Source organism: Phaenicophaeus curvirostris, chromosome 5 (assembly GCF_032191515.1).
Source record: "Phaenicophaeus curvirostris isolate KB17595 chromosome 5, BPBGC_Pcur_1.0, whole genome shotgun sequence".
NCBI lineage: Eukaryota > Metazoa > Chordata > Aves > Cuculiformes > Cuculidae > Phaenicophaeus > Phaenicophaeus curvirostris.
The window spans coordinates 87812-106147 of record NC_091396.1 but is presented as its reverse complement, the minus strand read 5'-3'; the positions used below and the strand labels follow the sequence as shown (position 1 = coordinate 106147).

The window sequence follows — 18336 nt, the reverse complement described above, 5'->3', positions numbered from 1 at the left end:
CCGGAGCTCCAGGCGCTGCGGGTGGGAAGGAGCCCGAACGACACCGCAGATTTCAAACCTCTGGAGTTTTCAAGCGTGATGTCATCCCCCGGCGTTTTCTGTGGCTTTGTAGAGGGATTTTCATCTGATTTGGCATGAGAGGAGGGAGGTTTTGTTCCTCATGGACACAAACCAAGGCAGCCGCTGCCCGTGGGCCAAGGCCAGGCGGGTGAGGTTCGTGGCCATCCTCCCACTGACCTTGGGTGCCTCAGAGCCTGGCTTAAATGCCGAGGGATTCAGCAAAACAAGCAATTTCTCATCAAAGTGCTATCATATGCTCATAAAAATAGACAAAAAATAGAGACGATTCTTCCCCACCCCTTGCAATCATGTGAAATTACAGTGACCAGAACTGTCACGATTTTGGAGCCCAGCATCTCCTTGTTTTCCTATCCGTCCACGTTGGCTTCTGAGCCCTTGGTCCCATCCCTGGAAAACTCCCCATGGGAAGCACCTTACAGATCAGAGGAGACCCCCACAGCCCTGCAGAAAAGCTGTGGCTGGCCCTAGGATGGGGTGAGCTGTCTGGCCGTGCCCGCTGCTGCGCAATGACACTAGTGTCACGCCCCAGCCACGCTGAGGCCGCAGAGCAGAGAGAGGAAGAGTCTGCTGAGTGGGGACCAGCAGCAAAAGTGGGAGGAAAACTCAAGGCTGAGAGGTGAGTGGATACTCCAATGAGGAGCCTGCAGATGAAAGCACTTTCTAGCCTGGTGAGCCGACCAGGGCAGAGACGCCAAGGGAAAGACGCAGAGCCAGGGTGAAGCCCAACTGCAAAATCCGAAAGCGCTGACATTGAAGGACTTGCCCTGGTGATCCGCAGGTGAGGCAACATCCCAAGTCCTGGAGAAGCCCAGATTGTTGGTGCTGGCTCGGGGACAGGACTCACTGTCCACGTCCAAGTTCAGCCAGTGCCAATGGATAGGGAGTCTGCGCTTGCTTTGCCTGCCTCACCAGGAGCACCAGTTGCCAGGTTCCTGGTGACTCCTGCCTTTTGCGTGGCGTGAGAAATCCCCTCCAGGCTGGGAGCAGAGGCTGAGTCGTCCCCTGGTCACCTTGCTCCAGCTGCAGAGGAGTGAGCTGGTCTTTCTTGTCCACCCAGGGAGGGTATCGTGACGTGTCTGGGCTCTTCCCTCCTTTGTGTCCCTTTCCCCACTCCCAAGGTTATCCCAGGGGCACAGATGATTAAAAGGTGAGCAACCTTGTCTGCCCTGGGACACCCAGTGCTGCTGGTGGCTCTTAGTCTGCAGGAGGAGCAGGGAGCTTGTTGCCTCAGCCTCCTGCCTGGATGAGGGGTGGACACGCGCCCTGCACCCCTGGCAGAGAGCACAGGGCCTCGGGGGTCCTGCAGGCTCCTGAGCTGAGGGTTGCCAGGAGGACAGAGCCCCTCAGCTCCAGAGGCATTTGTTAGGCTCACACTGTGCAGAACAGCTCCTGTGCGTCCTCCCAGGGAAGGGCAGCGTCCGAGTGGCTCTGTGCCCAGAACAGGTGAAGGGCGCTTGGCTCCCAGTGGGCTCCGTCACGCAGAGCGACAGAGCCTCCCCACTCCTCCACTGCCCCCAGGGCTACGGAGCCGCTTGCCCTTCTCGCCAACAGCCCTGTCTGCCCTTAACGATCTGGCAGTGCTGGCAAACGTTCTCATCGCAGGCAGATAACAGGGGTGTTTTATGAGCGTAACTCTTACTGGTACATGAAGCTGGATAAACCACACTGGAATAGCTCTGACACCTTATGTCTCATTGACTCTTCTCTTTAAGTAGTGACGTCTGTATTCGTTGCCAGAATTTGCTGGCTAAAAAAGATTCCAGTGTCGCTCTTGCTGCCGTGCCGGCAAAACACGTAAAGCCATGAATCCTCCTGTCTGCCTCCAGGTGCTCGGAAGCCGCTTCCCTGGAGCGCAGCCCAGCTCTGCCGAAACCAGGGCTCAGGCAGCCGAGGCCGGGTGAGTCAGTGGATCGGGAATGCCGTGCGGGGTTTATCTCCTGGTGGGATTCTCTGATGAGGAGAAGGGAAGGTTGGTCAGTCTGGAGGTGGATTGAAGGCTACCTCTGCAACTGATGGGGAGAGGCCTTCCTGCAGGATGAGTCCTGTCCTCCCACCATCTCCCCAGCTCTGGAATCAGCAGGTTGTGAGCTGGTTTATTTCAGGGAAAGGCAATTCTCACCCCGGGTCTCACTCACAGCCAGGGCTGTTTTCCGGCAGCGTCCCCTCTTGCTGCTGTTCCCACTCCACAGGCAGGAGCCACTGCTGTTTCCCCATCCTACGGAAGTGCTGCCCTCATGCTTTGCTGCGGCTGCTGCAGAGAGAAAAGCCAGGGGTCCCTGGCTGGGAAAGAGCCAGAGGTGGGGAGAGGAGGAAGACGAGGCTGAAAGGAGCGACAAATCGTTGTCGGAGCAGGGAGGGATGAAGATTCCTGTGCCCGCTTCAGTTATTAGAACATTCAAGCAAAGGATGCAACAGGAATTTGATGGTCCGAGAGCACAATAGGACGCAGATGTGGAAGCTTGATAGTGGATGGGCTTGCAGGCATAGAGGAGCTGGGCACACTGGGAGACAGGTGGGAGGCAGGTACCACGCTCTCTGCTGATCCAGAGCCGAGCACCTGGAGCTGCTGGATGCAGCTCTGGGAAGGGGTCGGGGGCAGTGGGCTCGCTTCACTGCCTGGCGTCTGAGTTACGGCGAAAAAGCTCCATTAGCCCCAGCTTTCCATGTCTCCTTCAACACAGGTGTCCAACGGAGGAGCTGTTTCTCCCGCCGGTGCCACTTTTCCCCTAGTGCAAGGGTAAGGCAACAACCTGTTGGAATTCCCATAGGAAAGGGGCTGCGGAAGTGTCTTGTCCTGATTTAGAACAACGCAGGCCATCTCTGAGCTGTCTGTGCTGGGCCCGGAGGCAGCAGCCTCCCCTTCCTCCTGCCGTCCTCTGCCAGGGAGAGCGGATCTGTCTGGTAAACAAGCTGTCCTGCTCGGTTCCGGGGGTAGCCGTGTTTTCTGGATGTCTCACCAGGAAAAGGCAGCACTCTGGGATGAAAGGGGACGTGCAAGATGTGATTACTCGTAATTACTGTAAAAGAGGACAAATTTCCCTATGCTGGTAACACATCTCCTCTTCTAAGGAAGCTGTGGACGGGATCCTCTCCCATTCAGACAGGCACATGGTCAGCTGCTGGATGAGCCGAAGACAGAGGATTCTGGTTCATCCTGCCTTCCCAAGTACATGTGCTTTGAGGGGCGTTCCAGTGGCTGCCGGGCAGGGCTGACTCAGTTGTGATGCACTGAGAGACCTTGTCCAGCTCTGTCCTCCAGCCCACGGGTTCAGGAGCACTCGCCCGGCTTCAAGGAGCTCTGACTCCAGCTCAGAGCCAGCAGAGGCATTGGCAGCAGTGCCCTTCGTCCCAGGGGAAGCCAGAGGCTTTGGAGGCTGTGGATTTCTGTGCTGATTGGGTACCAAGCTCAGAAGGAGGCTGCTCTGCGCCAGCAGCCCGCTTCCCTGTTGTCCATGTCAGGAGCCAAGGGTTTGTGGGAGCATGCGGGGCTCATGCGTGCACCCTGACATCCTGCTGACCTGTGGGATGTGGGGACGGAGGAGCAAGGTGTCCCTACGCCTTTCCCTGAGGGAGTGCCATCCCTTGGGAGGTGTCGGACGTCCTGGAGACAGGCAGGTGAGGACTCTCCTTCCCAGAAGGAATTGCTAGACCACCTCTTGTCTCTCCTTGCCCGCAGGACCTGGGGGATGCGCCCACGCTCCTTCCTGGGTCGGTGAAGAGGAGGAAGGGCAGCCAAGGATTGTTTGTGGTCTGGGAGCAGTTCTTACTTGAGGCAGAGGGCCAAGAGGGCCCCCCGACTCCCGCACTTTGGGTGGCAATGTAGACAAAGGGGCATGGGGTGAAGGTCTCAGCTCCCAGATGGAAAGGAGAAACCTCCTGGGAGGGGCAGGAGCCAGCTCTCCCTGCAGCCAGCAGCTGGGATGATCCCTTTACAAACCCAGCGCCAGGGAGGACTGGGGGTCCCACTCCCCCATAATCTCCCTGAATGTGCCCTTCACACGCACCGAATCTCACGTCTCCCATTGTTCCTCTTTGTGTCCAGCCCTGCCCCAGCTGGAATGACCTTCCTTAGGGATCAGCAGGCTGCTATCCCACTCACCGCACCTCACAGTGCATATTTACCCTAGGAATCACCTGCCTCCACCCAGCCCTTTCCCCTCGCCGCCGTCTCACGGTTCAGCAGTCGGGAGCGCCCGATCCGCCAGCCCAGGGCAGAGGCGGAAGGCAGTCGCCTTCGGAGGGCTTGGAGCCAGACTCCTGCCAAGTGAGCGGTGGGAAGGGGCAGGGAAGGCTCCGCGCCACCTCCTCCCCTCCCTATGGAAGGGAACTCCTCCTGCACTGAGGCACGGGTGCCCGCAGCCACCTCTGCCCGAGCTCAGCTCCTTCTGCGGTTGCGTTTTGACAGGGTTGAGTGCAATTATTATGCCTCATGTCTGGGTTTCCTGCCCGGGTCCCTGTGCTGCCCCAGGTCCCTCCGGCTGCTTCTCCGTGCCGGTGGGGAGGGCAGCACGGTTCCCTGCATGCAGAGACGCCGTGTGTCTGTGCCAGGGGCCTCGTGCCTGTGTGCCAGCCCGTTTGAGCTCTGCCACGCTTGCCTGTGGCCCCGCTGGCCCTCCCGTGTCTGCCTGGGCTTCTGAACCATCCACGCTCCCACTGTGGGGCCAGCGTGTCTGAAGGCCCAGGGGAGAGCTGGGTGGGGACAGCCTGTGTGTCCCTGCATCCCGCAGATTGCACCATGGATGGGGTCACACGTTCCCTGTGCTCCGGAGGGGCCGTGGAGCTGGGCTGGACCCAGAGTCCCCCCGCACCGGGAAGCTGCGCTGTGGCGTCGGAGCCCTGCTCCGTGAGAGATCCCGCTGAGACCAGGCCTGGCTGGGGGTGTGCACCCCATAGCAAAACCCATGGAGAGACCCCCATGAGGCCTTACGAGGAGCGGCTGAGAGAGCTGGGGGGGTTCAGCCTGGAGAAGAGGAGGCTGAGGGGAGACCTCATTGCTCTCTGCAACTCCCTGAGAGGAGGTTGTGGAGAGGAGGGAGCTGGGCTCTTCTCCCAAGGGACAGGGGACAGGACGAGAGGGAATGGCCTCAAGCTCCACCAGGGGAGGTTTAGGCTGGATATTAGGAAAAAATTCTTCACAGCAAGGGTGATTGGGCAGTGTCCGAGGCTGCCCAGGGAGGGGGTTGAGTCCCCTTCCCTGGAGGGGTTTAAGGGCCGGGTGGACGAGGCGCTGAGGGACACGGGTTAGTGATTGATGGGGATGGTTGGACTCGATGATCAGGTGGGTCTCTTCCAACCTGGCGATTCCGTGATTCTACGACCCCCCCGGGACAGACCGCGGGGCACCGACCCTGCCCCCCGCCCCCCCCCGCCCCCCCCGCTGACCGCGCCGCTTCCGCTCTCAGGCCCCGCCCCCCGGGCGCGCTCCCGCCGGCGTGCGCTGACGCGGGGGCGGAGCCCGCGCTCCCGCCCCGCCCCGCGCGCCCCGCGGCTCCAACTTCCATTTTAGGTGCGGGAGCGGCGCGCGGCGCGGCCCGGCTCCGCTCAGCCCAGCCCGGCTCCGCTCACCCCGGCTCCGCGCAGCTCGCGCCGGCCCGGCTCCCGCTGCCGCCGCCCCCGCGGCCCCCGCCTCGCCGCGTTCCCCGCCGCGGAGGAGCCCGGCCACGGTAAGTCCCGGTCGCGCCGTCCCGGGACGGCGGAGCGGTCGGTGCGGGCCGAGCCCCGCTCGCGCCTCGGCGGGGCGGCCGGTCCCCTCCCCGGTGCCGCCGAGCCGGGACGCGGCGGCTCCGGTTGGTGCCGGTTTCCAGCGGCGGCGCTGGCACACCGCCCTCCCCCCCCCCCTCCCCGGCCCCGGTTCCCCGGCGGCTGGGACTCGGTCTTCCCCGGCGGTACCGGTGCCGCGGGGGCTGCGGGGCCGGGCGGGGCCCCGCGGGGGCGCTGTCGCGGCCGGGGCCGCCGGGGCCCGCGGGCGGCGACACAAAGGCGGCCGGGCCGCTCCCCGCCCGGTGCTGCCGCCCGAACAAAGGCGGCTCCGTGTGCCAGCTCCGCGCCGCCGCCCCGGGGGGACCGGGCCCCGCGGCCCCGGGGCCGCCTTTGTTCGGACAGCCGGTGTCCCCCGGGGGGCCGCAGGCACCGGGGCGCTTTGCGGGGTTCGGCTGCGGGGCGGCGGGGGCGGCGGCGGCTCCGTTGTGTCCCGGGGCTGGGAGCGAGGCAGCCCGGACGGCGGAGCTCCCTCGGGGTGTCGGGCCTGCCCCCCGCACCGGCAGGGCTCGGTGACCGGCGCTGGGGCGGCTGGCGGCCCGGGCGGTGCGGTGTCTGCCCGCAGCCCCGCCTGGCGCCTCCCTGGGGGGTCCCTGCCCTGCTCCTTGGTGACATTCGGAACAGGCATCCTCGGCTTCGCAGGGAGCGGGGGGTCTCGGCACCTCCAGGACCTGAACGCGCTGGGTCCCAGGGTCCCAGCTCGTGCTGAAGCCTCTGTTATTGCGTCTCTGCTCCTGGACCTGGCGAGGCCGGGGTGAGCGGCTGCCTGGGGGCTCGCAGGCTTCTGTCTCTGCTCCCTGTGGCTCATGTTTTTGTGTGAGGGGCTGCAGAGCCTGCCCGGGAATTCCTGTGCCTGAAAGTGCCCAGGCAGGAGAGCCAGAAGTCTTGCCCGCAGCTGCCTTGCAGCTCCATCCCACTCCCAGTGCTTTCCTGCTGCATATGTGCTTACCTGCCCATGTTTACTTATTCACTTTAAAGGGAAAACGGGCAGTTTATAAAAGCTGTTCCTTTTCCTCTGATCTGAACTTGGCCAGGACCATGTTGCATGCACACCACTGTCCTTCGCTATGTCCAGCATTTGCTGGAATCCTGTGTGGGGCCTTCCTGGAAGGAGTGGGAGGATGAAGGCGCTGGCTTAGTGGAGCGTGCCAGGCCTGCCTGGGCTGCTGCAGAGGGGAGAGCCACCTCCCTTCCAACTTGGAGGTCAGGCCTCGATCCTTGTGGTTGAGGAGCCCTGCGGGCCATCCCTTCCCTAAACATGGGCTGGGAGTCAGGAATGGTGAAGCCCAGACTGCGCAGCCGGTTCCCTGTGTCTGGATTGCCTCTCGTTTCTTCCCTCCTCCAGCCTCTGGCGTGGAGATAACACCTTGATCCATTGTATCCGTGCTGGGGTGGCTTTAGAACACCCAGAAAATTACAGCATAGCTTGGGCTGTGCCTGGGAGGTAGTGGCTTCCCAAATTGGCTTCCCAGCATCTGTGTCCCAAGGGAGAGCATGGGTTCGATCTCTTAGTTTCTTAGCTGTCCCCCATTTACTGCTGGCTGGGACAGCATCTCCAGGGAGCACAGAGGTCTTCCTCCTCTAAAAACCCCAGGTCCCTGCAGCATTGTGATTTTCCTCCATCTCTGCCTCACGGGGAGCAGAACTGCGGGGCTGGTTTGGGTCCATAAAAGGCAGAGGTGGTGCTGGGACAGGGTGGTGAACCCCAAACCTGATGGGTGATTCAGTGCTCCCCGCCTGTGACACAGGGCTGGGCTGGCACGGAGGCTGTCCTGGCGCAGAGCTCAGAAATGCACCTCCTGTGAGGCTGGTGGAAGGGGCTGGATTTAGCGTCTCCTGACCAAAGTCCTCTGATTCCCCGAGGTGGCCACAACCTTCTCGTTTGCCAGTAGAAGGCTGCTGGGGGAAGCTGTTCCGTGGAGCCAGCTCTGGTGCTGGAAACTCCCAGCAGCAGGCAATGAGTCCATCTGGCTTCTGCTAGTCTTGTGCTCCTTGCTAATCCATGGGTGCTGGCTCAGCGCAGGCGTGCCCGTCCCTGTCCTTCCGCTTCCCCTCTCCACCTGGGGCTGACCTACAGATTGATTTCATAGAACCGTGGAATGATTCATCTGGAAGGGACCTCAAAGCCCATCCAGTTCCACCCCTGGCCATGGGCAGGGACATCTCTCGGAGCATCAGCTTGCTCTGTCCCGTTCCCGTGTGGCCTCAGCCAGCGGAGGGGCCTTTGGGGCGGCAGTGGGTGCCACGGGCACCTCCTGTAGTGCTGCTTCCAGCTCCTTTTCCCCATTAAGGAAGTGTAGATGTTCCCCATGAGGGATGTTGCTTCCATGTGGTTGCCTGTAGGAAACCACACAGCACGGAGGGGGCTGCTGGGCGTGGGGACAACCCAGCGATGAGGGAGCACACGCTGCCGTAATCAGGGTGCCCGGCATCTCTGTTCTTATTGTGTTTTCCAGCCTGGAGCAGAGAGCAGCTGTAGGTCAGGGCTTGGCAGTGGGACACCCAGTGTGCAGTGGCCTTGGATGGAGGTGGGAATGACCAATCTTGGGCTTCCTCTACCTTCAGGGAATGAGCTTTCCTGCCAGGAGGCAGAGACAAAGGAGCCATAGGTGCCTGTGAGCTTCCCGTGTCCCTGACCGTGTGCTGCAGCTCCACAGAGACTGCACCACAGAGCCCCTGCCCGCTGTGGAAATACTTGGGCCAGCCTGGGCCTGAGGTCCTGTCCCAGGCTGGTGCTTCCCCATATGTTTGATTTTAACAGTCCGTGTGCCAGATACGGGAGAATGGAGTTTCTGTTGGGAAACTGCAGCCCCCGCCTTCAGGCATGACAGGAGGTGGGGGTGGCTCTGGGCTGTGGGTGCTCTGGGGATGTCAATGAGTGCACAGGCATCCAGACTGGATTCCAGGCTTAGGAAACAGCCTTGGTGTGATGCTCGACCAGGCTGGGAGCGACTGCTTCCTGGCACAGGCAGGGAACGGTCCAGGGGGGACAGGGTCAGGGTCTGAGCCCTGGAAGTGGCTCTCCTGGACCCTGGCTGGTGCTGTGGCCCTGGGAGTGCTTTTCAACCAGTGGCCCCTCCAGGGCTGGTGCGAGGGCATCGCTCCCTGGCTGGCCCCGTGTGGGCTGACTTCTACCAGGCTCCCCCATGTGAGGGCAGGAGCTGTTATTGTGCCTCCATCCCAGCCCCAGCTGCTCCGACTCCTCTGGGCGTTGGCCCCAATTACAGTGAACACTGCTCAAAGTTCACTGGCTTCCTGCTCCCCCTGTGTGGGCGCCGGCACCTGGAAGCAGCGTGGGCCTTACCTGCCCCTGCCGCTTCCTTGAGAGCCGGTGGAGCAGGGCAGAAGGCAGCTGGGACGTGGCGGAGCGGGCAACGGAAGGAGCTGCTCTTCCCTCACCGGGCTTTGTGGCTGTGGAAGCATCTCTGGGGTAGGAGAGGGGTTACTCAGGATGAGGGGGGTGATCTCCAGCCAAGAGCAAGAGCTGGATGGCCTTGGGATGAGTATGGAGAGCTGATCCCACCCTGGCCAGGAGCAGGAAGGTGCACGGCTGCCCTGGGTGGATGCGTTCTCCCCTCGCCCCCATCTCACATGGCGCCTGGGCTGCTCTTCAAGAGCTCCCAGATCCCTCAGCTGCTTCTGCGCCGACACTCCCAGCTCCTCTCCTGGCCCAGTAGGGGTGGGGAGCTGGTGGTGCTGGGCAGTCTGTGCGCGCAGGCGGCTGTGCTGGGCGGGAGGGAGCGTGTGGAACTGCAAAGACAAGTTTTTCCAACGAGGAAGGGTGGATCACGGTCCTGTTTGCCTGCTGCTGGCAGGCCCCTTGCCCAGTGGGGTAACGCATTCCTGCGAGCATGTCGGTGCACGCTGCACAGCTTGCCCTGCCTGGCTCCGGCTGCAGGTAGGCTGACTTGCTCTGGGGAGAAAGGTGTCATCCCACTGTGCTAACTGGGGTTTGTGGGGAGGAGGGGGCGGCTGAGGGTGCTTGTGAGGGGGAATCCTCCCCAATATGGGGAATCACCTGGTCCAGGGTGGCTCCGGAGCCCTCCTTTCTCAGTGGTAGGGAGCTCCCAGTGCCCTGCATCTCCCTGCAGGATGCACTGGTGTGGCAAAGGGAGACCTGCTCTCCCTTAATCTCTGCCTGGTGTCCAGCAGCTGCCTTGAGGGGAAAGCCACTTCCTTTCTGTGTCCCCCTTCCCTTGGGAGAGAGAGGAGCCACCCTGGGATGGTCCTGGGGAGCAGAGCCGCGGCAGCAGGCTTGTGGCGTGAGGGGCACTTGTGTCTTGGCTTCCCAGGGATGTTCCTGTCCTGCCTGTGTAGCTTGGGGAGGGCTGGGGGGAGAGGGGAGCTGTGCAGGCAGATGAGGGGTGTGTGAGGGAGGTGGGAGAGTGGCAGGGCTCATTCGCAGTCATGGAGTCGTGGTACTGGTGCCTCCCCAGCTCCATGGATAACAAGTGTGTTTCCTGGGCATGGTGGGCACGGCTGTGTCCTCAGGGGGCTGGAAAATGGCGTCCTCCACCCTGTGCTTCTTGAGCATTTCCAGTCCTGGGCAGGAACATGGTACCACCATGGGCCAGGAGCCCTTGTTCCCCAGAGCAGGAGAATTCCAGCAAACTGACTGGGTGTCTGGTCTCCTGGTGGGACTATACCGACTCCCTGACTGGCGCGGTGGCCAAGGCTGGTTCCAGGGCTTCTGCATGTGGGCTGGGGGTAGCAGGGAGCAGCCCTTGGCAGGACGTCATGTTTAGAAATTTACAGGAAAGGGAAGTCACTATGTCATCTCCTGTCTGACCAGGAAACACAGGTTTCCTTCCCTTTGGCTTGCACGGGAGCCTGGGAAGCTGCTTCTTGGCGACCGATAGCAGAGATGTAGCACCAGCAAACGATTTGGGGAAGGGGCTGGGACAGATGTCCCTGCATCCAACAGCAGCACCTTTGTCCTTGCCGCTGCATGTGAGCATTGGCTTATGCCGGCCCGTGCCCACCATGGGTACTCGGAGCATGGTGCAGGCTCAATGTTACCTTGTCACAACCTGTCTGCCAGGAGCCAGCCCCATTCCCCAGCCGGGACGCAGACCCTGGTTCTGCCCTGATGCTTCTCTGGTGTCTTCCCTTCACTCGTTCATTTTTCCCCTTGGCAGGGCCCTTGATGTCATCTCTGAGCCCAGAGGCAGTTGTGCTGGGAGGGACCCTGGTGCCTGGTGGAGTTGTGCCTTACTGAGGTGGGGATTCTAGCCTGGGACCCGCATGATCTGTGCTGTGACTCAGCCTGCTGTGAGCCTGGTCCAGACAGGGTGAGACAAGGCCAGGGGTCCCTCTTCTCTGGGCACTTTCCTCTTGCTGCCCCTGTGAGGGCGGCTTGGCCTCATCTCTGCAGTTCCCTCCCTGCCACTCCCGCACCCAGCACGGCTCCTGCGCCGCCTGTTTGCTGAGCCCAGCGAGGGGAACGTGGTGCGTCTGGCAGCGGGAAGAGGTGCCCTGGCTCCCCTGGATGGGCAGGGGCCCTGGGAGCCTGCCCTGCTCCCTACTGCTGGTCCTGGTTCCTCGGCGATTTGAATGCTCCTTGCAGGGAAGGTGAACGCCTTCAGCTGGGCGCTCTCCGGACAAGCCCGGTGTTGTGGGTTCTGTGCTGCTGGGAGTTGATTCCCATTGTACTTCCAGCCTTTGTGCACCGTTCTGAGCAGTGACTGGAGTGGAGTCAGGAGAGGAAATGATCTCGGGTGGCTTCCCCGAGAAGAGGGGTGAGGGGCTGCTGCAGAGGTTCTGTGCTGGGAAGGGGGACCCAAACCCATGTGTCTGGGTGCCAGGCTGGCACAGGGTTATCTTGTGGCTCTGCATCCCTGGTTCTGCTGGCAGGGGCTGATTCAGGCACCAGCTATAGCTGCGGATGCTCGTGCCATGGCCCAGTGGAGGGAGGCTGCCCTTAATCCTACTGGGAATGGTGGCCACTGGGCTGCGGCCTCTGCTTTGGGCAGCCAGCGGCATCTTGAGGAGCCAATCCTGCTTCTGGCTGGGGCACGGAGCAGCTTTGCCCCCTCCACCATGCCCAGCTCAGGGTGGCAGCTCTAGTGGCGCCGCAGCCTGGGGTTTGGAGGGGTGGACTTTGCTCCCTGGGCTCTGCCAGCATGGCCCTTATCTCATCTGAGCCGGCTACTGTTTGTTTTCCCTGCAGAGAGAGGCAGCTGGGTGGGAAAGTCCAGCGTGGCTGAGGGAGAGACAGGGAGAAGGGGAGGGCTGCTGGGATGCCAGGGCCTGCGGACAGCACTGACCTTCAGCTTGACGCCAGGGCTCCCGGTGAGCCCTGCGGACATGGGGGTGCCCCTGTCCCCTGCAGGACACCCACCATCCCTGGGGCTCAGCGAGGAGCCGTGGAACTGCCCCTCGGGCTGGGGGGCTGCCCCCGCTGGCCGGCGGAGCGTGGCCTGCCCAGAATGCTCTGGAAGCGTTCCCAGAATGCGGTGGTGGGTGTTTGTTTGCTGCTGCGCCCCTGAGGTCTGGCGCTACTGTGACAGGAAGCGGGAACGCCAGGGGGAGGGCGGCTGGCCGGCTGAGATGCGCTCTGAAATCCCTTTGTCCCCACCGAGCGCTCAGCTGCACATTCCCACAGCTGAGAGAGAGCCGCCTTTGTGTGCCGCACGGCTGCCGGCACATGGGTCCCGCATCCCGAGGGCCAGGGCAGAGGGGTGCTGGGGCCCCCAGCGTTGCCGCTGTCCCGTGATGGGTCACCCAGCAGGAAGGGGCTGCTGTGCTGTCCCAGGCGCTGGGTGCAGCACGATGCTGCTGGTGGGAAGGGTCAGGCCCCACGGCCGTCCCGCTCGGGGATTGCGGGTGGATGGCGTCCACCTGGAGCCTGGTGGCCTGGCCACTGTCCTGCAGCGAGGGGCACTCGTCCTCCCTAATGCTTGGATGGTGCCAGCAGCTTTCCTGGCCCATGTGGAGGGTTGAGCCGGCCTGCAGGTCTTGGTCCAGCCCAGCCAAGAGGCGAGGAGATCCTCAGTGCTGTGTCCAAAGTGTCCAAGGCCCCCTCGTGTGTGTGGGACACAGCTGCCCCGCAGCCAGATTGCTGGCGTGCCAGCAGAACAGGATCGCCCTCCATTCCTGACCCGGTGCTGCTCCTCTGCCTCATCCTGCTGGGGTGGCCGACAACACCCGTCTGGTGACAAGGCCCTTCCCCACGGATCGCCCCTGTGTTTCACACTCCCAGCCGTGTCCAGGCCCATCCCTGGGTTGCGCGTTCCTGGCCCCGCTGCCCTCGCTGAAGGCAGGGAAGGACATGCAGCTGCTTCCTCCATCCAGGGCCGGTGGCCGCACCCTGGCCCTTATCGCTGCCTCCCCATCGTCCTGGCTGGCTCCTGGCCCTCTCCCTTATAAGGTGTGGTGCTGCGTCCCTGCCTGCCTCTCTGCAGGTAACTCCCCTCTCCGGAGTTGCCTTTCCCTGTGGAGCTACATGGCCTCATCCCTGGCACTGGGGGCGGCAGCCACGGTGGCCCTGGGTGCCAGTCCCACTGCCAGTCAGACCAGTCAGGCACGAAGAGCGGAGGCGAGAGGCTCCCTGCCAACTCCCTGCCTGCTGCCACCTGAGGCGGCTGCTCTGGGCATTTCCCCAGGCACCCTGGGCACGGCTTCGTGGGGTGATGACTGACCCACCTGCAGGAGCAGCCCATTCCCACCCAGCTTAAGTCCGCTGTGCCTGCGTTCTGTGACCTGCCCTGGAGGGCTGAGGATGCCACTGGAACCACCCTCCCTGGGAGGTGGGAGAACCTCTCCGCATGCACAGGGTCCAGCAGGGCTGGGCACCGTCAGCCTGCTGGCTCACACAGCCAGCCCGTGGGGACACAGCCCGGGCAGCAGATTCCTCCTTATCCTCTGCTCCATGGTGGGGGTCTGCAGTTTGGGATGTGGGCACATTCTGGGGTGGTGGGAGAGAAGCAGCCATGGCCAGAGCTCTCTGTTGCTCACCAATCCGGCTCCCCTGGGCCCTCGGCTGCCATCGCACCAGAGTTGGAAAAGTAAGCGCAATGGGAATGAGTGTGGGTGCTCTCTGGAGACCCCGCGCCTTGGCTACAGCCTCTGTGCTTCCACCACAGGCAAGCCAGGGGCTGATGCGTGAGCCTGGACCTGCACTCAGTGGGGTGCGTAGATGCTGGAGAAGTTTGCTTGTTTATCCCTAAGCTGATGGAGAGTGAGCAGAAGCCTGTAGAGAGGCAGCAGGGCCATGATCCTGGGTAGAGCCAGTGAGCAAAATGCACTGCAGGCACTTAGGCAATCATGGGCCTGAATTATTGATGGGGCTGCTGTTCTTCCTAAGTGTATCCTGACGGGATGGAACCCGTCCCAGCTGGAACCAAGAGGCTGTTTCTCTCCCTCTGGAGGACCAGCACTCCGGAGCTGAGAGCTGTTGATGTTTGCTCTCACAGGGTGGGTAGCCAGCTGCTGTGCCGGAGGCGCTCGGATGGATAGGGCACAGCAAATCCTTGGAGTGATGTTGCCTTCTTTCTTGTCTGGTTGGTGCTGAGGACTGTGGGAGAGAGTTCCTCTGGCAGTGTGTCCTTTCCCATCCACCTGGGGAGTGGATCTGCCCGTGAGTCCGGGGCTCCTGCTGTCCCACAGGAGCTCAGCCAGTTTGGTGAGGGACTTGCTTCCTTCCAGGGGCTGCTTCCAGGAGGCATCCAGCTCTGGGGACAAACAGGGCTGAGAGAGTTGGGGTTCTTCAGCGTGTGGAAGAGAAGGCTTTGGGGAGACCTTAGAGCAGCTTCCAGTACTAAAAGGGGCTCCAGGAAAGCTGGGATGGGGCTCTTGATCAGGGAGTGCCGGGGTAGAATGAGGGGGAATGGTTTTGAGCTGAAAGAGGGAAGATTGAGATGAGACCTTAGGGAGAAATGTTTTGCTGTGAGGGTGGGAGGCCCTGGCCCAGGCTGCCCAGAGCAGGGGTGGCTGCCCCATTCCTGGAGGGGTTCAAGGCCAGGCTGGATGGGGCTGGGAGCCCCTGATCCAGTGGGAGGTGTCCCTGCCCATGGCAGGGGTGGGACTGGATGGGCTTTGAGGTCCCTTCCAATCCAAAACACTCCATTATTCTGTGATAAACCTTGCCATTTGCTGAGCAGGTGCCCCGGGGTATGAGCAGGCAGAGGAGCTGCCGGGAGGGCCAGGATGCAGCAGTTGGAGCCAGCGTGTCCCCGTCCCCTCCCTGGGCTGGGGACAGAGGTGACTTCTGGTTTTGCATGTGCTGGAGTTGAACTGTGACCAGAATCCTCTATACTGAGGGAGCAGCCTTGGCTCCAGGGATACCAGGACCACTTGGTGACAGCTTTCTGGGGACTTGGAGTGTGGAGCAGGGCCATGGAAGGACCTGACTCTCCAGCTGTGTGCTGGAGATCCCTGGTGCTGCTTGTCAGGCCTTCTGCCTGAGTCTTATCCACCAGGTCTTGCCGATTCTCCATGGCTTGTGGTGTACAATTCCCCATATGCTGACTTGATATGGGTTCCAGGGTTAATCTTTCCATGGCTAGCAGGGAAGCACCTCTTGGTGGGGAGCCTTCAAGGCCTGAATTCCATCCTCCTGCAGAGGAGTGTGCGGATGAGCTTTTGGAGGCTGTGGCTCAGCCCTTAAAGTTATTTTTTCCAGGCAAGAGATTTTGGGAAGAGATGCTGTGTCAAAGCCACCCATGGCAGCAAAGCTCTGGAGGGGTTGGTCAAGGTCTGGGAGTCGCTGGCTGCAGGGAGGATTGTGGTGGGCACCTGTGGAGGGAAGCTCTGTGTGCGCGTTGGCTGCCTCCCTACCAGCAAGGGGCTCGTCTCTGAAGGCGTCATGCGTGGGGCATCTCTCTGGTGGACCTGCTCCAGCTTCGGGACCCCTGGGCACAGCACGGGGTTGTACTGCTGCCCAGGGCAGAGACTGCTCTGGGGTGTGTTTTGTCCTTCAGCTCCTTGTTCTGCCCTGGACTGAGCCAGCTGAAGTATTTTTGGCTTGCTGGGTTTTTTAAGTGACGGGTGTGTCGGCAAGTGCTGCTCGTGATGACAAGGCTCCCGTGCGGCCGTCCTCGGGGATGGTCAGGGTCCGGCTCTGGAGGAATGTGCTGTTGTCCTGGCTCTGGTGGCTGGGGAGGAGGAGGGGGGAATGTCGCAAAGCCATCCCTGGAATTTCACCCTTGCGGGCTCTGGTGTACTTGGCTTTGCGCTGTCCCAGCAGCTCACTGGAGCAGCCAAAGCTTCTCCACTTCCCTCCCTGGCCTGCTCTAAAGTGACCTGCGCCCCGAGCTGCCCAGGAGGCCCCTGTCCCCAGCATGCCAGAGTGCCAGCCCCCGCAGGAAGGGTTTGGGGCAGATGCTGCACTGCCAGGAGGGTGTGGGGCCGAGGGGGTTTGTGTGCGAGCCAGCCGGGAGGGACGGTGTCTGCGGGGACAGCGCCTGCCAGCCGCTCGGAGCTGGCGCTGCCTCCCGGTGATTATGTCTGAAATCCCAGACCGGTGACAGTGGGATGGCTGGAAGGAGAGTGGAGGGAGGTGGTGTGTCCGGTGGTGGGAGCAGAACTGGGAGAGCCCAGGGCAGGCTCTGGAGTCCCTTCCCATGGCTTAACACGGCCTGGTCCTGTGGAAGACCCTCAGGGCCCCTCTGGAGCATCAGTGGGGCTGGGAGCTCCATTACACCCCAGCTGCTCCTCTGGCTGCCCTGACCGGCTGGGATCCCCAAAACCCCCTGGCTGCCGCCTCTTCCCAAGCCTTCGTGCTCCGACTGGTGGCCGGGAGGGGAAGGGAGGCCGTGCGTGTCCCCACAGCTCCTGCCCGGGCTGGAGAAGCAAGAGCTGGCTGGCCAGGGGCCTGGCCTGTTCCTTCCCCTGCGGGTGTGTTTACTCCCTGTAGAAGGGACGGGAAGGAAGTGGCCTCACAGCTGCTCCAGCTCCTTATCTGGGGCCTGAAGGGCCCTGCAGGTTTCATTGTTGGCCTCCACATTCTCCGGCCCCATTCCCAGGGGATGTGGGACTGGGCAGGCGTTACTGGCAGCTCTGCGGGGCTGGAGGAATCTGCTGAGGCCACTCACTCCTTCATCTGCCTTCCTGCAGGGACAAACCCTGCCACTCAGTTCTGAGGGTCCTGGCTCTCTGTCTCCCTCTCTGCAGGGACACACCCTGCTGCTCTGCACTTGCTGCTCATTCTGAGGCTCCTGGCTCTCCTCCGTCTGCCTTCCCACCAGGACAAACCCTGCTGCTCTCTGCTCGCCACTTGGTTCAGAGGCTGCTGGGTAGCAGATGAGCATGTTCCCAAGAGCAGGAGCTCAGCTAGAGCTCTCCTTGAAGGCAGCACGCTGGTTCCATCCCACCCACCCCAGAAATCCACTCCTTCTGTGCAGAGACAGCCAAGGGCTGGCAGATGTCGTGGGAGTGCAGCTCCTGGGGTGAGGGCACATCGGGAGGGTCCCTTCCCCACAGGGGTCGTTCCTTACCTTAAAAGGGCTCAGTGGAATACTGCTCTGGAAGGGGATTGTGACAAGGCAGTGGGGCTTTGGGCTCAGGCTGCCACCCCTGACCTGCTGAGGATCTGGGATGTGGTAAGGAGACACTCCCCGTTTCCTGGGGAGAAGGGCTGGGTCAGTGCTCTGAGCTGCGGTTCCGCAGGAGCCTCCTCACAGTGGGTCTCCAGGGCTGGGCCCTGCAGATCCACTCTGTCTGTGAGGGTCAACAGTGACCTTCTGTGCTCCCAGAGGGTAGGGAATCCATGTCCCTGCTCATAGCAGGTGGATGTTTGACTCGTGGGGCAGGGCTGGAATGTGGACTCCTTTTGGGAGGCACCAGGCCTCTCCTTCAGAGGATCCCTGTTGTGGATCCATGGGGCAGGCGAGGCCTCGGAGCCGCAAGGGTCAGAGCGTCCCTGCACTTCCATACAAGGCTATGGAGTGAGCCTGTTGGAAGAAGCCTGGGGCATACCTGTTGCAAGGTGGGAGGAGTGGAAAGCTGCATGCGTGAGCCAGGTGTCGTGTCTGGGAGCCTCACAAAGCCTGTTTGGTCTCCTGAGCCAGGAGTGGTGGGCTGTTCTTCTCCTGGGGTGCGGGCTGCCCAGCGAGATTCCCATCGATCCTGTGCCAGCTGGGGCAGCGCACTGGGAGCCGGTGTGGGTGCTATGGCTTCACCTCTTGCTGGGCACCACACGGGCATAAGCGTGGAACCGAGTTGGTTATTGATGAAAGGAGATTGCAGGGTGGCGGTTCCAGATGTTCAAACGTGCAGCGGCCTCCTGGCATCGCTGGGCTTGGTGGTGGTCATGCTTTGGCATCTCATAAGGCTGGGGCTGCCTGTGTCCTAGGGAAGCTTTGTGGAGACAGAACCCAACTTGCTTAGAGAAGGGTGATGTTTCAGGAAGGGCCCGATCTGGGCACACCTGAGAGAGTGTGAAATTCATGAAAGAACCCAAAAAGCCCTCCTCTGGGCCTCTCCAAAGCAGCAGGGCTGTGGGAGGTGGATGGGATGGGGCTCTGGAGTGGCTGTACTGCCCATGTGCCCAGTCCCAGG

The 18336-nt window shown here is 62.0% G+C and overlaps 1 protein-coding gene across 3 annotated transcripts in view; it reads left to right on the top strand.

The window, feature by feature from the left end:
- Positions 1-5672: 5672 nt before the first annotated feature.
- Positions 5673-18336, top strand: part of CTNND1 (catenin delta 1) — a 28618-nt gene continuing 15954 nt past the window's right edge. The window contains exon 1 of one of the 3 annotated variants that reach the window (XM_069857146.1): positions 5673-5744. The gene's annotated coding sequence lies outside the window, so the exon portion shown is untranslated. The remainder of the gene's footprint in view (positions 5745-18336) is intronic. The other 2 variants (XM_069857152.1, XM_069857147.1) reach the window with 2 other exon arrangements.